The sequence below is a fragment of the Priapulus caudatus genome, unplaced genomic scaffold, assembly GCF_000485595.1.
Source record: "Priapulus caudatus unplaced genomic scaffold, Priapulus_caudatus-5.0.1 Scaffold1282, whole genome shotgun sequence".
NCBI classification, from domain to species: domain Eukaryota; kingdom Metazoa; phylum Priapulida; class Priapulimorpha; order Priapulimorphida; family Priapulidae; genus Priapulus; species Priapulus caudatus.
The window spans coordinates 33817-39810 of NW_014578343.1; positions in this window are offsets into that span (position 1 = coordinate 33817).

Here is a 5994-nt window from a genome sequence, read left to right on the forward strand (position 1 = left end):
TTATTGACTCTCGCGTTGCGAGCGATTCCGGCCGAACAACTTTCGACGGCTGAGACGCAGGGCCGTCTCGTCAACATTTTTTTGGATGGACTAAGCTGGGCCATACACAGTGACTGTTGCTTCATCGCAACCCTACATCACTAACCGACGCCATTGACCTTGTAGCGGACGAACACGTACTAGAGTCATCTCTAGTGGCACGACGACAAAACCGTAGCAACGCGTTCGCCGATCCCTACGACACGACAGAACCTATGGATGTCAATACCATACTACGCCCTACGTCATCGGAGCATCTGCTTAGAGAGGTACGCGGCTTGCGTACACTCATCACTCAGGCCGTGCCACAGGTTCAGTCGCCCTCAATGAATGAGTCATCACGAGACATGACACGACAACCCCCGCGCCAACAACGTTCACAAGCGCTCCTACCCCGCGACGATCAGCTCAGATCTCGCCAATGGCGACCCCCCCCCCCCCACACGACGCGACCAGCGCCCACCTGTACGTAATCAGGCTTATCTGCCACCTGCTTCGCGCCAACGCGCCCCATTTCAACCATCAGCGTCGGCACCTACCCAAGACCGACGCGACACTCGTTGCTATGCGTGCGGCTAACTAGGTCACTACGCGCGTGACTGCCCTCTCCGCCGCCGCTTAGAGGATTTTCGCCGACCTTCCCCGCGACGCAATCGCACCGCCTTACCCTCACAACTTTTAGGCACGCATGAATCTGCTGCGTGCGGATCACCGACTACCGCTACAACTTCAGCGCCAACGTGCGGTGTTAAAGTCGGCTCACTCTCACTCACAGCCCTCATTGACACTGGTAGCAATTGTACGCTTATCGATTTTGCTGCATGGCTCCACTTACCCCAGCACATACGGACGGCTGCTAGTTTTAACGCCGTCTGCGCATCAGACGCCATGCTTCTTTCTGTCACAGGCAATAAGCTACACCTTGTAGGCACCGCCACTTTACGCATTCTACTGGGACGTGTAACCACCCTCCATAGGTGCTACATAGTTCAGGATTTAAGGCAACAATTCATAATTGGAGCTGACTTTCTATTGGCTAACCGAGTAAACATTGATTTTGACAGGGGAGTGCTCGCACTAGGTAATAGTGTCGTCACTTTGAAACTCCGTCGCGGTAGAGGACTTCTCCCCACCCCTCAACTAGCTTTCATTCATCATCCGACCGTGTTGCCCCCTCATTCGGGCCAACAGTGTTTTTGTCGCGTCCCCCACCATTTCGGCCCGAGTACGCTACTCTTTGTTCAAGGATCTCCAGCCTTTAAATTGTTTCGTAGTAACCCCCACCTCATCTTAATGCCGTCTCTAGTCGAAGTCACAGAACAGCACACAATTTTTTGCCGGCTAGAAAATCGCTCAGATCAAGCAATCTCGCTACCTCGTAATGCCATTGTGGCAATAGTTGACGCCACCACCCCTCCCCACATACAAGTTATTACGTCCACGCCTAACGAGGCCGGTGTATCAGCACACGATGGTGCAACCCCGCCCTTTGATTATAATTCACTCATGGACGACGTTCAGGATTCTCGCCATCGATCGACGCTTTTAAAATTTTTACGCCAGCATGAAAGCTCATTTGCGCATACAGATACTCAACTAGGGTGCACGCACCTCTGCGAATTCCAAATTCATACCGGAGATGCTCGGCCATTCAAAACAAGGCCCTACCGCATGGCTCCAGAGCAACAAATCATTATTCAGCAACAGGTTGACAAACTCATGCAGAATGGGATAATTCGCCCCTCCATGTCACCTTGGTCATCCGGCGTACTTCTGGTTAATAAAAAAACTGGCGAGTATCGAATGTGTGTTGACTATCGGCGATTAAACTCAGTCACCGTAGGGGACACTTACCCTCTGCCCCTCATCGAAGATGTGCTACAAACAATAGGAAAAGCTACAATATTTACTACCCTCGACCTTAAAAGTGGTTACCATCAAATCCCCCTAGCGGAGAAAGACGTTCCGAAGACTTGTTTTGTGACGCCCTCCGGAAGCTACAACTATTTAAGGACCCCATATGGACCAAAGAACGAACCCGCCCACTTTCAACGTATCCTCGATTACGTCTTGCAAGGACTTCGTCACAAATGCGCACTCGCCTACATTGACGACGTCTGTATTTATTCAACGGAATTTGAAACCCACATGTCCGACTTGGCAGAGGTTTTTGCCAGATTCGACGCAGCTAACCTCAAGATGCGCCCCAGTAAATGTGCGTTTCTACGCCAGTCCATCAATTACTTGGGTCACGTCATAACCCCAGGTTGCGTCAGACCCGACCCAGAGAAGATCTCTGCGGTGCAAAATTGGGCCCCCCAAACACGCCCACAGCTGTTCGGCAGTTTTTAGGATTCACCAATTACTACCGTAAGTTTATCAAGGGCTATGCCGATATTGCCCACCCACTGACCCTACTCACCCACAAGAACACACCCTTTGTGTGGGCAGACGAGGCACAGACTGCGTTTCAGTCTCTTCGTAAGTGTCTCACAGAAGCTCCCATTTTGGCATTGCCTGATGGAAGTCGACCATTCCGCCTCTATTGCGACGCATCCGGCTACGCCGTCGGAGCAGTTCTCACGCAGATAAACAAGCAAGAGCAAGAACACCCAGTGTTTCATCTCAGCAGACAGCTGACTGAGACAGAACAACGCTGGCCTACAATAGAGAGGGAATTGTTTTGCATTGGTACACGCATTACAGAAATTCCGGAACCTCCTTATCGGTGCCGATTTTGTCATACTTAGCGATCATAAACCACTTAAGTATTTACTGGAAGCAAAGGCACTGCGCAATGCCAAACTCCAGCGGTGGGCCGTGTACATCTCTGGCTTCCCTTCATGCCGGCTAGAGTACACAACGGGCAAGTCGAACGTGCAAGCGGATGCACTTTCTCATTTGCCTCCCGAGTCGTCTACGCCGACGACACCCCATCATTCATCAATCATGATCACCACATCATCGATGCACAGTGGTATGGCCTCACGACCTATTTACCAAGTGGTACCGCCTTCGCCTACCGGTGTGGCCTCACAACCTGCACGACGGGTAGGCCCCATTACGCTCCATCACAACCCTCCTCACCTTGATGCGCTACCGGACCCTAAACTGACACCCCATCCCACCATCCCTGCTACTGACACCGAGCTCGCCGCCTTGCAGCTGGCTGATCCGCTTCTTGGAAACATCATACGCACACTCTCCAACCCTGACGAAACTTCCATACGTGAGGCTAAGCTCGTTGAAAGCTATCTTTTGGTTGACAACTTGCTCTTTCATGTGCCGTCACGTGCGCAGGATGCCGAGACTGCACCACAATTGGTCATCCCCCGTATGCTCGTACCCGCTGTGCTTCCTTTGTTCCACGATCATGCATATGGAGGATACCTGGGTTTCAAGAAAGTCTATAGCAAACTCACACAGCGATACTTCTGGCCCCGCATGTTCGCCGACGCTTACCACTACATCAAATCATGCGTCGAGTGTAATTGCCGAAAACTACAATGTCGCCAAGTGTAGCATGATTTCGTAACGAAATCACTCGATTGCAGTAGCTGATTTCGTCACGAAATCACTCGCAGTAGTTGATTTCGTAACGAAATCACTTTGTAGACTTGATTTCGTAACGAAATCACTTTGTAGACTTGATTTCGTAACGAAATCAAGTCATGCGACACTTGGCGCGCCGGCGCGCCAAGTGTAGCATGATTTCGTAACGAAATCACTCGATTGTAGTAGCTGATTTCGTCACGAAATCACTCGCAGTAGTTGATTTCGTAACGAAATCACTTTGTAGACTTGATTTCGTAACGAAATCCCTTCGTAGATTTGATTTCGTTGCAAAATCAATGATTTAGTAACGAAATCAGCCATGCGACACTTGGCGCCCTTACGCCAAGTGTAGCATGATTTCGTAACGAAATCACTCGATTGTAGTAGCTGATTTCGTCACGAAATCACTCGCAGTAGTTGATTTCGTAACGAAATCACTGTAGACTTGATTTTGTAACGAAATATCACTTTGTAGACTTGATTTCGTTACGAAATCAATGATTTAGTAACGAAATCATGCTACACTTGGCGTAAGGGCGCCAAGTGTCGCATGGCTGATTTCGTTACTAAATCATTGATTTCGTAATCAGAAACAGTCTACAAAGTGATTATTCGTAGCGAAATCAAAGTCTAGCAAGTGATTTCGTTAGCTGAAATCAAACTACAAAGTGATTCCGTTAGCGCAAATCAACTACTTGCGAGGATTCCGTGAGGAGGGGGGAAGAATCAGCTTATCTACAATCGAGTGAATTTCGTTTACGAAATCATGCTAACATCTTGGCGTAAAGGGCGCTCAGTGATGCATGTTTTGATTCGTTACTAAATCATTGATTTCGTAACGAAATCAGAGTCTACAAAGTGATTTGCCGTTACGAAATCAACTACTGCGAGGATTTCGTGACCGAAATCAGCTACTCACAATCGAGTGATTTCGTTACGAAATCATGCTACACTTGCGTAAGGGCGCCAAGTGTCGCGATGGCTGATTTTCGTACTGAAATCATTATATTCGTAACGAAAATTAAGTCCTACAAAGTCGATTTCGTTAGCGAAATCACAAGTCTAGCCGAAAGTGATTTCCGTTAGCGAAATCATGGCTACACTTGGCGTAAGGGCGCTCAAGTGCGGCATGACTGATTTTCGTAACGAAATCAAAGTCACAAGTGATTTCGTTACGAAATCAAAGTTCTATCAATAAATCATTGTAAATATTTGCGTTATTATTATTATTATATTGCGGAAAAAATAGCTTTAAATGGATAAAGATAGCAAAATGAAAAAAATAATGCATGACATGGGGTGCGTGCGTGCATGGATGTGTATAGACTTAGGTACCACGGTCGCCACCTCTCGGCTTAGTTACTCGATGGGCTAGTTACATGCGAGTAATCAAGATGGAGCGAGTACCCAGTCTAGGTATGTGGACTGGCGGGAATTTTAGGAAACTCGAAACGGGTTGTCTATATTCCAAGGGCCGGTACAGGAGGAGGAGCATGGTGAGGTGGTGAGAAGGAGGAGGAGAGAAGCTGGTCGGAGAAGGAGGAGGGGGAGAAGCTGTGGATGAATGAGGAAGGGGAGAAGGAAGAAGGTGGTGAAGAAGGAGAGGAGAAGCTGGGGATGAAAGTGAGGAGGGGGAGAAGGCTGTGGGAAGAGGAAAGGAGAAGGGAGAAGCTGGTGGACGATAGAGGAGGGGGAGAAGATGGTAAAGAGGAGGAAGGGAGGAGAAGGAAGAAGGTGGTGACAAGAAGGAGGAGGAGAAGCTGGTGGAGCAAGGAGGAAGGGGAGAAGGGAGGTGGCGGAGAAAGAGGAGGGAGAAGCTGGTGGAAGAAAGGAGTGAGGGGAGGAAGGTGGCGGTAGAGGGGAGAAAGCTCGTGGAGAAGGAGGGAGAAGGCTGGTGGAGAAGGAGAGCGGGGAGAAGCGGAAAAGGTGGTGGAGAAGGAGGAGGGGAGAAGCTGGTGAGAGAAGGAGGAGGGGAGAGCTGGTGGAAGAATGAAGAAGGGGAGAAGGAGAGGTCGTGAGAAGGAGGAGGGGAGAAAGCTGGGAGAAGGAGGAAGGGAGAAGGAAGAAGGTGGTGGGAAGGAGGAGGGAGAGGGGGCCAGGGGGGGGGGGAAGCTGTGGAGAAGGAGAGGGGAGAAGGAGAAGGTGTGGAGAGAGGAAGAGAAGGCTGTGGAGAAGAGAGGAGAAGGCTGGTGAAGAAGGAGGGAGGGGAGCAAGGAGGGCGAGAAAGGAGTTTGGTGAAGGAGGAGGGGAGAAGGAGAAGGGGACTAAGAGAAGAGGAAAGGAGCTGTGGAGGAGAGGGGAGAAGGGAGAAGAGTTGTGGAGGAGGGGAGAAAGACTGGCTGGAGAGGAGGAAGGGGAGAAGAGAGAAAGGTGTGGAGAGGTAGAATGGGAGAAGCTGGC